A 15,527-nucleotide genomic window follows, 5' to 3' on the forward strand; every position below is an offset into this window, starting at 1 on the left:
AGTGATTATAAGTTCTGTATACCAGGCCCCAGAGCTGTGAGCTGCAGATTTTAAGCTCACTTGCTTAATCACAAGAAGCTAACTAGAGGCCCTCTACCCTTGTTTTTCCTTGTCATGGTGACCAAGCCCAGCATGGAGGAGGTGGCTCAATTACATGGAAAGTACTCCAACTTGTTTTTGTATCTCTGGACCATTCTCTCTTGTCCAACATGAGCAGATGACCTTATGCTCGCTTATGACCATAAAATGATCTTATAACCACTTAGTCAGTGGAGATGACCAGAAACCACCCCCGCAAGATACCATTTCTAGCTGATGCATCATTTTTGGCCTGTGAAGTAAAGTCTATCAGCCAATGGAACTCTGTACTTTGTATAACCCCTTTAGAGTGTTCAGGTATCAAATCTAGTATCCTGCCTTATAAAAATAAGGCCCTGGATGAAGGGGGCATCTCAGATTGTGAGGAAGATCTGAGGTCCATTTCATAAGAGGGAACCATGGACCCTTTAATAAAGTGCCATTGGCTCAGAGTTCTACCTCAGTCTCTTTTATCGTAGGTTGGACAATTTTAATGCCCACAATACGTCATCATGGGGAAGAGGTGATACTGAGATATACCAGAAGAGTGCAAGTACTGATTCTGTCATGCCAGAAAAGATTCAACTATGGATACAGGGATGGAGAATATGTCTTCCAAAGACAAATTTAGCTAAGTTCAGAGAGACTTAAAATCAGATTATTTTCAGAGTAATGACTTTTTCAGCAAAGCATTTCTCAGAGACCAACCACTAATATAAATGAGCTGTGATCTGTGTTGGTGAAGAGAAAAAAAATTTACATGATAACTTTATTACATGTTTAAAAGAAATAGCAAGTTGTACATAGTAGATTTGCAGTTTCATGTGCAATCATCTTTTTTTTAATTATACTATGTTATAGAAATGCTTGTTTTATTCCATAAATAAAATAAATAAATGTGGGGTGTGGGGAGATAGTCACTGATAAACTAGACTGTATCTGGAAAAAGGCAACCAATTTGTTATTTGTTGCCCTATGAGAAGGCAGAGGACCAGGGGATATGATTCCTAGCCGTCTTTTCTTGAAGAATGGCAATAAATGTTACCTGTACCGAAACTGGTATGATATTCATCATTGAAGGGCATTTGATGGGACACATCATTATAAACAGAAGTAAAATTAATCCTGATATTGATGTTTATTTCCCTATATCCACTGTCAGTCCATCGATCAAGAAACATTTATTAAGCAGCTGTGTGTCAAGCACTGTGCTACAAATGTTGGGGGTATGCAAAGAAAGAAAAATATGGTACCTACTGTCAAGGAGCTCACAGTCTAATGGGAAAGACAACATGTAAACAACTATGCACAAACAAGCTATATGCAGAATAAATTGGAAATAATCAACAGAAGGAAAGTACCAGAATTAAGAGAGATCAAGAAAAACTTCCTGTAGAAGGTGGGATTTTACCTGGATCAATAGTGCCATATCTTTTTTCAATTGTCTTTCTTCCATTATACACAGGAGAGCCTCAGAACACACTGTTAAATGTGAGACTGTGTACTAAGCTAAGAACAGATTTCATCATTATTTGCTGACGCCTTGTAAATTCAACAGTTCAGTATCTGTCTCTGATCTCTCCAGTTTCACACAGATACATTCAAACAAGCAGAGACTTAAAATCTCACAGATACTGGGCACCATAGCTATAGCCATGGATTTGGAATAAAAAAATCTGAGTTCAAATGCTGGCTTTGTTTTTTACTAGCTTTGCAATCTTAGATAAGTCACTTATCTCTAGGCTCCGTTTTCCTTCTCAGTCTATTTGAAATTAGTTGAATAGATAAAAAATCAGTGGAGTAGCACTGTATATTGGGAAGATGTACTTACTTGAGTTAACCTGAGAACTAGAGTGGAACATAACAGAGAGCAGTTGGGTGAGGATCAATGGAGAAATAAAAAGAAGTAATGTTTTCAGGAGACTATATTTCAGAACATTTTGGCAGGAGGAATTAAACAAGGTGTTCTGGGAAAAATCAATCACAAATGTGGTATAGACAGGTGATATTGATATTGCAGTAATGAGCAACTTCAGTAATTTGGACATCTGCCTAAGCTCTTTCACTACCAATGGCTGTATTGTGAATACACGTGACTGGTCTTAATGGTTAGTTCACCCTTTAAAAGGTGGAAGAAGCAACAAGGGCAATTGCTATTCTGAACCTAATGCTAAGCAACATGGAGGAAGTGGTGGCTGAAATAGAAATAACAAGAAACTTAAGAACAAGTGAGTACCTCATCATGGAGTTCAGGAAAGAAATGGAGAAAAAAGGTGAGTATAAATCTGGTGTTTACCCTAGATTTTGAAAGAACGTATTCCACAGTATCGGAGAATGAACAGGAAGAATCCAATGGCCTAATATTTTGCAGGGCAAATCAGACCAAGAGGGATGACAACCTCTCAAAAATGAAGTTTTGAAGACACAAGCAGAAATTATTATAATGAAGAGGTAAAGGAGTTGTGCACATATATATGCACATATGGCTATATATACATATATGTATTATATAATTATATAGCCATATAGGTGTATATATATGCATATGTGTGTGTTTATACAATTCAGATATTTGTTGTTGTTGTTCAGTTGTTTGACTCTTCACGACCCCATTTGGGGTTTTCTTGACAAAGATACTACAGTGATTTGCCATTTCCTTCTCCTGCTCATTTTACAGATGAGGAACTGAGGCCATTGGGTTAAGTGACTTGCCCAGTGTTATGGAGCTAATAAGAATCTGTGGCCAGAGTTGAACTCAGGAAGATGAATCTTCCTTACTTCAGGCCCTGCACTCTATCCACTGTGCTATCTATACATATATTGCATATGTATACATACATATATCAGCATATATGTGTATGTGTATATATGTGCACATACATATACATACACACAAGTACAAAGTCAGCTAACAGAGAAGCAGAAACTCACAAAAGAAACTTACTATCCCAAAGTAAAAAGTATACAAAATGAACTGACTGATAAGTAGTTATAAGGAAAGCCAAAAGAATTTATTGGTTTGGTTTTTAGATATGTTGGGGCAAAGAGGAGGGTCAGTCAGTCAGTCCACAAAGATTTGTTAATCTACTATGCACCAGGCACTGTATTAAGTTCTGGGGATCCAAATATAAGGTAAAAAGGGATAGTTTCTGCCCTCATAGAACTTACATCCTAGTAGAGGAAGACAACACATAAAAGGAAGTGGAAAAGTGTATGTGGATAGGGTGAGGAATGCCCGTACAGGAGCACAATGGTGAGGTCTGGAAAGTCAGAAGAAGAGTCAAGGGAGGAATGAAGGATGTCTGGCCTGGGACCTTTCCTCAAAATGGAGATTCTGGTTAGAACTCATTAGTGGGAGAAGGAGGGCACTGAAGTGGAGGTATGGTGAGAAGGCCACAGGCACTGAGGTTCAAATCAGGTTTAAAGATGGGGTGGGCCCTTGATTGCAGTTGGATGGTGTAACATTATTGGATATTAGTGAGAAGGCCAAATGAAACATTACTTCATTTTTATTCTAAATAGAATGTTCCTTGAACTGGAAAAAAAAGGAAACAAAAATGATTAATAAGGAGTGAAAATGTAAGATAAGTGAGAAGGTGATTAGACAGCTCATAGCTGTCCTCAATGCATTCAAGGCACCAGGTCTTGTTGGAATGCGTGCTGGGGTCCTGGGAAAAAAAAAACTGATAGAGATGATATCCCAGTGACTACATGTCGACAAGAGAGTTCTTGTGTGACTGGAGGAGGGCAAACATTGCCCTGATTTTCCAAAATAGGGAAGAAGGTGGAGTCTGCAAATGAGCCAATAAGCTTGGCCTCTCTTCCCTGACAAAATTCCAGAACATGGTAATTATTTCAGGAATGATTTGTGAGCATTTAAAAAGGGAAAGAGTAGACTGAAAGAGTACATGGGTTCCTTAAGAAGAGATCATGCCCTTTCTGGGAACCTTTCCCTGTCCTTCCACCAGTCTTTCTTTTTATTTTCTCTGCCATTGTGGCATGTGTCCTGAGCACTTCTTCACCCTTAAGACTTACAGGATCGAGGGATTCTTTGCCAAGAAGTGGAAGGAAAAATGTTCCATCCCATCAGTGGATCTGCAAGAAAACTGTCAATAACATCAAGTACAACTTAAAGAGACAGTAGAGAAGGCTGATAAAGAACAGCTGGTATAATGATACACACATTTATCCTGTATCAAGTCCAAACTCCTTACCTTGCCACCCTGATAAGTAAATGATGCTCTCCTCCCTTTATAGAAACGATTTACTTAGGTGCAGAGATAAAGAGAAACTTGTAATTGAAGAAAATGATCTTACCATTTTATTTTCATATGTTATACTAAAAAGTTCACTAATGAATATATGCATGATGATTAAAAAAAAGAACAATTCAAGTCAGATTAAACTCATTTGAAAGAGGAACTAGAATAGTATGGCAGGAGAGTCAGCCTTTCTGTGTTTCATGGATTTTGGGGGAGTTTAGTGAAATTTATGAACCCCTTCTCAAAAGAAGATTTCTAAATGCATTAAATGAAGTATATAAGATTGCAAAGAAAACCAATCATATTGAAATACAGTTATGAAAATATTTTTTTAAAAAAATTCATGGCCCCCAGGCTAATAACTCCTGTTAGACATACGGTATTCTTAAGTTTCTGCAAAGTCTTAGAAAGGTCTATCATGTATTTTTGTGGACCAGGTGAAAGTATATGTGCTAGATGATAGTAGAATTAGATGGACACAAAACTGGTTGAATTACCTGATCTCAAATAATAGGTCAAGGTCAACTTGGAGGGAGGAGTCTAGGGTCCATAGCCCTGTGCCAACATATTTATCAGTAGCCTGAATGAAGCCATGGAAAGCATTCTTGTCACAGTTTCAGCTGACATAATTAGCTAGCTGACACACTAAACAATCAAGTCAAGATTCAAAAAGATACTGCCAGGCTACTAAATGGAATTTTTTTAACTTGATAGGTGATTTCATTACTGTAGGGAATTCCCAGTGAGGATCTTTCTACGCCAATACAAATTAGTAACTACTTTGAAAACTCTTAGAGAATTGTACGCAGCATGTATCAAAGATAGGATGTGGACTCCTCGTTCCAAGGTCACCTCTATCAACTATGCTCATGATAAATTTATCAATTCAGAATGAAATTAATATGAAGCTCTATATCTGAGTTCTAGAAATGCAATAAATTTCATAAATACTGGATGAAAAGCACGTGAAAACTCTATGAAACAGATCTGGGAGTTAATAGTCTGCAAGCGTGATATCAGTCAATCGGGTAACATGACAGCCCAGAATGCTATTATCTAAAGCTTCGAGTGGAATAGTGTCCAGAATGGGGGAAATAATGGTTCTGTCATATTTAGTCCTGATCAGACCACAACTGGAGTATTATCTTTAGTTCTAGATGCCACATTTTAGCAAGAACATTTATAAATTGTAGCATTTTGGAGGATGGCAACATGGGTAGTAAGAGGAAGATCAGATCACTTGTCAGTACATATTACATAGAAGGGATTCTTGGTTAGGTTTAAGTTGGACAAGAAGGACTTTGAGTTCTCTCAGTTCTTAGAATCTACGATATGTAAAATAAAGGGACTGGACTAGATTATTTTTAAGATTCTTCCATGTTTTTATCTTAGATTCATTTCCCTTGAACAAGAACACAAGACACTAGCCCAGGAAGAAAAACAAACAATACAAAATACTAACAAAACAGGAAAAAAGGAGAATACTACCAGATGCTATGAGGTCCAAATGCCAGCTTTCCTAGTGCTTTATCTCTCAAAAGGGCCAGATTCTTTATACTTTATTTTGCAAAGCATCTTGAGCTGGTTCTCATGGTTATGCCATTGCTTTTCTTGGATAGAGGAAGAGCAATTTCACAGTTAGAAAGCTGTGTGTGTAGGATATAGACCTTGTGTTAAGTTCTACAGATGCCCCATGGCAAGTGAATCATCTTTATGTCAGCATGACACTTCACTGTGGTTTGTGGCAAAACCAGCTTCCAGGCAGATAAAAACTTGCTCTTCCATAGTAGTTGCTGTTGTTCAGTGCTTTACAAGGATCCCCTGTTATAACTAGCATGCATCTGTTGATACCTTATTTTACCTTAATTGTCAGTCTTCCACAGAAAGAGGGAGCACTGAAAACAATTGGCATCCCCTTCCCCTTACCATCATACAACCTGTGATGGAATGGGAATATTGATTGTCATCATTGATTGCCTTCATAGATCATTAGTATGATCTACACTTTGTCCCCCAGACAAGCCTGTCTATGTACACAAAACTTAATCACCTTTGAAATTCTCTCCTTTCTGACTTACCTTCTCTTTTCATATCTGATCATTACCTTCAAAGCAATTACATTGCCTATCCCTGGGAGATCCATAGTCAAACTTAATCTTCCTTTCCCCAAACCAATTCTCTAAGCATCTAACAATATGGGGTCTAGGAAACAGGACAGGTGTCAATGTACAGTAGAAAGATTACTGGACTGAGAATGAAAAAACCCGGATATAACGCCTCCTCCTCACCCTAAACTGGCCCTCCCCCCCACAATACTTACTAGTCATATGACCTTGGGCAAGTCATTTTAATCTCTCTGAGCTTGTTTCCTCATCTGTTAAATGAGGATAGCAACCTAACTCAGGAGTTTGCTATTAAAAAAAAAAAAAGGTGTTTTAAGTCTTAAAGCTGTATTACAAAAAAAAGTAAATTATCTCAAAGTGCTACTTATATAGCACTTTCATCTTCATCATACTATTCATCATCATCATCATCATCATTAACAACTAAAGAAACTAAGGATGTTTCATCTAGAGAACAAAAAAAAAAGGGGGGGATGTAATAGTTTTGTTCAAATAGATCCATCATGTAGAAAGGGCAAGAATTTAGTTTTGTACTGCTCCAGGGGGCAGATTTGAGATCAAAGGGTGAAAATCACAGCAAGGCAGACTTCAGATGAACCTGAAGAAGAACACTGTAACAGCCAGAGGTGTCCAACAAGGGAAGGGGCTGCCTAATAAAATCACTGAGGTGTGGAAACAGAGACTGAATAACCCCTGATCCGAAATACTAGAAATTCTTGCACTGGATAGAAGGTTGACCTGATGACCTCTAGGGTCTTTTCAAAACTCTAAGATCCTGTGATTCAGCACCCCTCCTTTAGTCTTTTTGCATATTTGATATGGATTAGCCTGTTTCTATACTCTCTGAGGGCCCTGTATGTTATATTTCACCTCTTACCCAAGAGTTCTCCAGTACCCTTAAGGGATTGGGGGGAAGGGGTGTTTCTCATCTCTGCCATTTGTTTTAGCCTCTGCCAGTTATTTTCCCCCAATTTTAGGAGTCTAAGTACCCCAGTTCCATTTAACCACTTAATAGTTAGATTAGCTTTTCCAAAGGAATATTTACTTCAAAGGTGTGATAAGAGTAAACACACAGAACTGATCCAGCCATTCTGGAGAGCAATATGGTACTATACCCAAAGGGCTATGAAATTGTGCATAGCCTTTGACCCAGAAATACCACTTCTAGGTCTATATCCTAAAGAGATCATGAAAATGGGAAAAGGACCCACATGTACAAAAATATTTATAGCAGCTCTTTTTGTGGTGGCAAAGAATTGGAAATTGAGGGAACGCCCATCAATTAGGGAATGGCTGAACAAGTTGTGGTATATGAATGTAATGGCATACTACTGTGCTATAAGAAATGATGAGCAGACAGACTTCAGAAAAACCTGGAAAGACTTAAATGAACTGATGCTGAGTGAAATGAGAAGAACCAGGAGAACATTGTACACAGTAATAGTCACATTATGTGATGACTGACTTTGATAGACTTGGCTCTTCTCAGCAATGCAAGGATCTGAGACAACTCCAAAAGACTCACAATAGAAAATGCTGTCCACATCCAGAGAAAGAACTATGAAGTCTGAATGCATATGGAAGCATACTATTTGCTCTCCTTTTCTTTTGTTTTGTTTTATTGCTTCATTCTCATGGTTCCTCCCATCAGTTCTAATTTTTCTTTACATCATGACTAATGGGAAATATGCTTAATATGAATGTGTGAGTAGAGCCTGTATCAGATTGCATGCTGTCTTGGGGAGGAGGGAGGAGGGAGGAGGGAGAAGGGGAGAAAATTCAAAACTGAAAATCTTATAGAAACCAATGTTGAAAACTAAAAATAAATAAATTAATTATTTTAAAAGAGTAAACACACAAACATTTGCTCCAACGCCTCCAGGGCAAAACAATATTGCTCTTCCCCTTTATACTATCTGAGTTTCCAGGCTGAGGAAAGGATTAGGTTCACAGTTCAGCCCAATTCCTCTAAAACACAGGCTCCATCAAGTTCAAATCCAAAGCCCCACCTTGGGCTAGTATCTTGTGACCCTGGCTTCTCAGGGCTTCCCTGTTGGCTTGGCTACAACATCCATCCTGGAGCTCTTACGTTGAGGACTTGACTCTGCACCTAGAACTGAAAAGGACAAATGAAACAGGCCAGAACCCAAAGCCCATTTCTCAGAGATACATGGCCTGGGATGGAGGGATGGGAAGGAAGATGGCCCTTAGGCACTGTTCCTCTATCACATGGTATCGCCAACTGACAGTGGCTGAGTCCTTCACTCCTAAACTCTACAGGAAAGAGAGAGACTGTCTCTATTAGGTGGTTTAAAGATGAAGACAGTTCCAGCTATGTAGCCAAAAGAAAGAGATTACTCCAACCATTATGGAGAATAACTCAGAATGTCCCCACATGCACCAGTCCCTCTGTCACCCACAAACAGGGCCTCAGAGCTTCCCATGTGAGTGGTGAATGAATGAATGAGTGAGTGAATAAAGCATTTACTAAGTGCTTACTATGTGCCAAGTGCTGACCTTAGCATTGAGGACAGAAATAGAAAAATCTGATACCACTTTAGGCAGTATCAAACACCCATTACATGTGTAATCTTTTTTGTTATATGTGTATAATCTAAAATAAAAATCATATCTTGGGAGTGCACATTAAATTATTTTTCATTAATAAGGGTACTCAGTCAAAAAAATTTGGAGATTCTAGAGCTATAGGGTAGAAAGAAAACTGGTCTGGGGAGGCATAGCAGAAAGCGGGGAAAGGAATCCGGACAAGGAGATAAACATACAGATTACGGGGCTAGGTGCGCATGCACCCCCATTGTATGCCAATAGACTGAGCCCGCGTTTTATGCATGCCTGTAGTAAGAATGGTTACAAACTTTGCCTCCTTTGAAATTTTGCTCAGGGCCTTGGCTGCATCAGATGCATTAATTACGCTATCAAGACTAATTTGAAAAGCTTTAAGCCTCTACTTTCTTCCAAAAAGGAAGAAAGCAGTCTCCTCAATCCAGTTTATCCAGTTTAGCTGATTATCTCTCTAATCTTGCCCTTCTCCTGCAGGGAAGAAGAAGGCGAAAAGCAAGGAGTAGTCAGAACACTACATTCCTGCAGACATGCAATCACCCTCTTTATCTCTCTTTATTAGGAGTATCAACTTTGGGTACTTCAGTGCAATTCTAATGTTATCAGGGTGAGCATGCACTTCACTCATGTAGATCATGACCCCTCCACACTTTCTCAAACTGGATCATTCTTACCCATGTCTATTCATAAATCCTTCATATAGGTTCCACCCAAAGCAAAGGAGAGCTTCCTCTGATTTTTTTTCAATAAAATCACCAGTACCATCGTATTACTTGGGCTGTTCTTGGTTCTTATTTCTCACCACCTGGTCAGAATCACAGAATCTGCTGAGGGAATGCCTACCAGATACTGGAGTGGCTGAACAAATTATGGTATATGACATGATAGACTACTACTGTGCTGTGAGAAATGATGAAAAGGATGGAAAGACTTGTATGAACTGATGCAAAGTGAGATGAGCAGAACCAGGGGAGCAATTTATACAGTAACACTATTGTAAAGGCAAATAACTTCCAAAAACTTAGGAACTCTGATCAACACAAATGAACAATTCAAATTTCAGAGGATTCAAGATGAAACAGACTGCCCATCTAATAATAAAGAGGTCATGGACTCAGAGTACAAATTGAGACTTTTTGGGGGGGACCTGGCCAACATGGGACTTTGTTGACTACACATGTTTGTAATGGATTATTTTGTACTTTTTGCCTTTTCCATGGGGGGAGGGAGGGGTGAGAAGGAAGAATTCAGATCTGAAAATATAATAAAATTGATTTTTAAAAAGAATCACATCTTCCGTAATTTTGATTCTAACAGAACTAACTCCTTTTTTGGTCCTATGTGTTCTTGATGATTCATATAAGTACAATAAAGATATAAGTATAGATATAAGTACTAATATAAGTAGACATAAGTACTTGTACTGTATAAGTACAGTAAAAATAAGCAAAACATGGTATAGTAGATAAAAATTCTCAACCTTAGAGTCAGTAAAGTATGAGTCCCGTCTCTGACACATGCTGACTGTGTGATTCTCAGTGCCCCAGGCAACTTTCTAAGAAGCTTAGTTTCCTCATTCCTACTATGAGAGTGACAAGCAGTAGAATATAGAGGAAAGAACATTAGTTCTAGAACCAGAGGCTCTAGGTTCAAACCCTCTCTCTTTCATTATATAGTGTCCCAAAAGTCTTAGTGTTGTTTGAAGTTATTAAAGCATAAAACTGTGCTAAAACTTTTGGAACACTCTATGTTATGCAGTAAGTAGTAAGCTACTTAACCTTTCTGGATGTCAGTTACTTCATATAAACAAGAGTGTTAGACTACGTGGCTTTTTAGGTCCCTTTCAGTTCTGTTCCTTTAATAAAGTTCAGTTCCTTTAATAAAGGGATTTACCATACCTGGAGTTGCTACATTGATGAAATCATAGGTCCGAGACAAAGTATAATATAGCCCAGAAGATTTCCTATTGAAGTGAGTTTTATTTTTGCTTTAATATTTTGTTACTAACAATTGCTCTATTCATTTCTCTCCTCCCTTTCTGTTCCTTCCCTATTCTCTGTGCACTTAAGTACATTATTATTTCATACAGTTAATTAAAAATCAGGAAAAGAAGCTTTTCTCAACCTCTCTTAATTCTGGTGCCTTCCCTCTCTTATTTATGTCCTGTTTGTACTATATCTATATCCATCTATCTATCTATCTATCTATCTATCTATCTATCTAATCTATCTATCTATCTATCTATATACATAGAGAGAGAGAGAGAGAGAGAGAGAGAGAGACAGAGAGAGACAGAGAGAGCTTGTTTGCACAAATTTGTTTACTTGTTGTCTTCCTCATTAGATTAGGTCCTAAGGTCCTTGATAACACAGAGTGTTGTTTGCTTCTTTTTATATTCCCATAACACTGTAGCACATAGTAGGCATTTACTAAATGTTTACTGACTGGTTGACTGATCAATTAAGTCCTAGAAGTGGCCCTTTGTATAGAGTTCTGATCTAGATTCAGGAAGACCTACATTCAAATCTTCTTTTAGACTCTTACTAACTGTGTGACCCTGGGCAAATCATTTAATTTCAGTCTGTCTCAATTTCCTCAACTACGAAATGAAAATAATAGTAACACCTACCTCCCAAGGTCATTATGACAATAAAATGAGATAATGTTTGTGAAGCACTTTGCAGACCTTAAAGCACTATATAAATGCTAGCTATCATCATCATCATCATTTGTTTATTTAATACATCTTTTTTATATCTATCATTATCTACCAACTCACTCTTACCACCCTGAGTAGAAGCAGATAGATAGAGGGATACACACATATACATACATACATACATCTTTATGTGTATATGTATATATCTATGTATATATACACACACAAGCAAAACCAATCAACATACTGGACATTTCTAAGAATACATGTCTGATTTTGTACCTCAAATTCATCATTTTTCTTTGAAAAAGTGGAAGGTGTATTTCCTCATCCGTCTTTTGAAGTCATGATACTGCTATGGTCACTTTTGAGGTCTTTCAGAATTTTTTCTCTTTTACTTACAGTCATATAAATTGTTCGCCTGCTTCTGTTTATTTCACTTTGCATCAGTCCCCAAAAAAATCTTTCCATGTTTCTTTGAATCTGTCATATTCCTCACTGCTTATGGTGCAATAAAATTCCATGACATTTATATACCACAATTTGTTCCACCATTCTCCAATTAACGAATACTTGTTTTGTTTCCATTCCTGTGCTACAATAAAAAGTGCTGATACTTATTTTTATGCATATGAGTCTTTCCTTCTGTCCTTGACTTCCTTGAGATATGCACCTAATAGTATTAGCAAGTTCATTTTAGAGCCTTTTTTAGATATGATTCTATATTGTTTTCCAGAATATTTGAAACAATCCACCACAGTTTTGTGCCTGTCTTCCCACATCCTCTCCAATGACTGCTATTTTCTTCTCTTTTCATCTTTTCCAATCTGATGGAGTATGAGGTGGAACGTCAGGGTTGTTTTAATTTGAATTTCTCTTATTACTAGTGAATTGAAATATTTGTTTATATAATTGTCAATAGCTTGTATTTCTTCCCTTGAGAACTGTCGGTTCGTATCCTTTGACCACTCTTATCCTTATATGTTTGTATTAAATATTTAAATATCTTGGATATTAGACCTTTAAAGAATTTTTAGAACACATTCTCTTGAATGGACAGGAACTTCTTATACAGTAGTTAGTTTACTCTCAGGTACAACAGAATATTCTTAATTAATCTACTGTCTCTCAATGTTTCCTTCCATGAACACCAGATGGCAGAAGAGACCCTGCAATATATGCCTTCATTAGGAAATCTCTAAACTGAGACTCAACCTAGCTAAATTCATAAAGGCGAGTTGATTGTAGGTAATACAATTTTTAGCCATGACTCTCAAAGACTTTCTACCCTATCACAGAAGTTTGCAATATTCATTGGTGGAAAAAACATCCATGCCATTTATATGACGGATTTGTAAGATAAGTATAAAGTACTATGCTAGATTTTGGGATGCAAAGAGAGATACATAATGCTCTAAAGAAATTTATAATTAATTGGGATTAGGGAGAGGGAAGACAGGTACACAGATAACTAATACATAAGCAAGAATTATATAATTGCAAAGAAGTACAAGAAAAATCTTGAGAGAAATATGAAAAGGGAGAGACCACTTTTACTGGGGTGGGGTGGGAGAATCAAAGAAAGCTTCATGGAGGAAATGACATCTGAGTTGGGTCTTAAAGGAAGGGAAGGACATCAGCACACGGAGATGTGGTTGGAAGTCTCTTTCAGGCCTAGCACAATGGCTAATCACACTCCACTAGGTGAGGCCCACGGGGCTGGTGACCTTTTCCAATCTCTTTTCTTTACATAACTTATAGTTTGCTCTGGGTGTATTGCTCTGTTTTCTCAGCAGGGGACTACGCTCTCAGTACTTTAATTCTACTTCACACCTTAGACTCCTGAGTCAACAATTCTATTTTTGGCTCTAGCCTAAGAAGTCCTCTCCCAGTGGAGGAAAGGAGGAAGTGAAAAAGGTATCTAGAGTGCAAACAGAAATCAGATATCGAACAGGTAGTTTCATTCCTATACAGGAAGCGAATTGCTAAACCATAAAGAATCATAATGAATAATAATTACAAGCCACGGGCAAGCCTCAATGGAACATTTTCAAATGGGTTGTTCATTAGTTTGTTCACATTTCACTTTCATTGAGTGTAGTCTGATCACTGCCAAGTGAGCTCTTTGCTTTCTGGTGGTTTCTCTCTCTGTGGGTCACTTTTCCCTTTATAGACCGTCCACTCATTTTGTCTTTGCCAGTGCTTCTGTTACTGGTGCAAATGTTCCAATAACCAAAACCCTGCTCCTTAACCCAATGTTTAGCATAGTGCCTGGCATATAGTAGGCATTTAGTAAATGTTTATTGACTGACTACCCAAGTGCTCAAGGTGTGTGTGTGTGTGTGTGTGTGTGTGTGTGTGTGTGTGTGTAGGAAATGGTGGTGCTAGTTGTCTTTTGAGATATTACAAGGCCCTATACCAAAATTAAAAAACAGTTTTAAACAAGAGATCCCTGAAACAGATTTATGAAGAAGCCATGCTTTCATGGTGCTGGCCAGTTGTGCAGAGCATCCTTCCACCAACCCTTTGGAATTCAGAGTCTTTGTACCTTAAGGCCTGCAGGAAGGAGAGGCTGAGGGGAAGGGGTTGCTTACTATGTACCTAGAGTTCTGATGAATTAGCCAATTAAAAGTGTCCTTATGGCAGACAGGAAGCAGTCAGAGGATATCTGAGCCTTCTCTGAAGTTGGGGGTAGAAGGACTCCTCCATCATGCATCCCTAAGGATGGGCTACATACGCATGAAGAATGACATTGGAAAAGGCACAGGGAGAGGGGAAAACAGAAAAAGAAAAAAGAGATTGAGAGTTGTCCAGTTTGACAGGAATATAGACTACATGAAACAGGTGCAGCATGAGATCTTGGCAAGTAAGTTGGAACAAGATTGTAGAGGTCCTTGAATGTCATAAATGATGCTTTACTTGGTAGATCATAGGGAGCTCCTGAAATGGAATTAAGGAGTACCATGGTCATGAAAAGAACATTAAGATTACTTGGATAGTAGAGAGTGGTAATACATTAGAAAGGAGCTAGACTGAAGCCAGAAAGGATAATTAGGAGGTCTTCTTATAATAGTCAAGGAAAGAAAAAGTAGTAATTGATCAGATCAATATTACTATTGCCCTGGAAACTCTGTGACAGTCTACTTCTCTGTGGCTCTGTTCACAATCCATGTGACTGCCTGGATCAAGGCTCCTTCCTTGGCCACCACTCCTCAATATGAAGTTGTATCCCCAGGTAGAATGTAAACTCTATGAAGGCAGGTATTCTCATTTTTATATTTGTATCCCCAGAGGCTTTCAGATTAATTGAGGTGAGAGCTTGAACCAGGGTGATTGCATTTGGATTGATTGTGAAGGGAGCTTTTATATTTATAATCTGCAAGGTCATAAAAGATATTTTTGAGATTGTTGTACACAATAACAGCCATGTTGTGCAATGACTAATACTGATAAACTTAACTCTTCCCAGCAATACAAGGATCTAAGACATCTCCAAAGGCCTCGTGATGGAAAATGCTATCCACTTCCAAAGAAAGAACTATGGAGTTTGAATGCAGATCGAAGCATACTATTTGCTATTTTTTTCTTCTGTTGAGTTTTGTTTCCTCTTTCTGGTGGTTCCTCCTATTGGTTCTAATTCTTACTTACAACATCGCTAATATGAAAATATGTTAAGTAGGAATATGTACATGTATAGCCTATATCAGATTGTGCACCATCTTGGGGAAGGTGGTGGGGAGGAAGGGGGAGAAAAATGTTGAACTCAAAAGTATATGGAAGTGATTGTTGATAAATCAAAATAAATTAATAAAAAAATGATTAAAC

General features: G+C 38.0%; 1 long non-coding RNA gene across 1 annotated transcript; it reads left to right on the plus strand.

Moving 5' to 3' along the window:
• Positions 1–2,246: 2,246 nt before the first annotated feature.
• LOC114051136 lies at positions 2,247–15,203 on the plus strand. Its single transcript, XR_003570114.1, has 3 exons — positions 2,247–2,351; positions 2,450–2,529; positions 15,172–15,203. It is a non-coding gene; the product is annotated as an uncharacterized LOC114051136 (long non-coding RNA).
• Positions 15,204–15,527: the final 324 nt, after the last annotated feature.

Source organism: Vombatus ursinus, unplaced genomic scaffold (assembly GCF_900497805.2).
Source record: "Vombatus ursinus unplaced genomic scaffold, bare-nosed wombat genome assembly UNPS02014801.1, whole genome shotgun sequence".
Classification (NCBI taxonomy): domain Eukaryota; kingdom Metazoa; phylum Chordata; class Mammalia; order Diprotodontia; family Vombatidae; genus Vombatus; species Vombatus ursinus.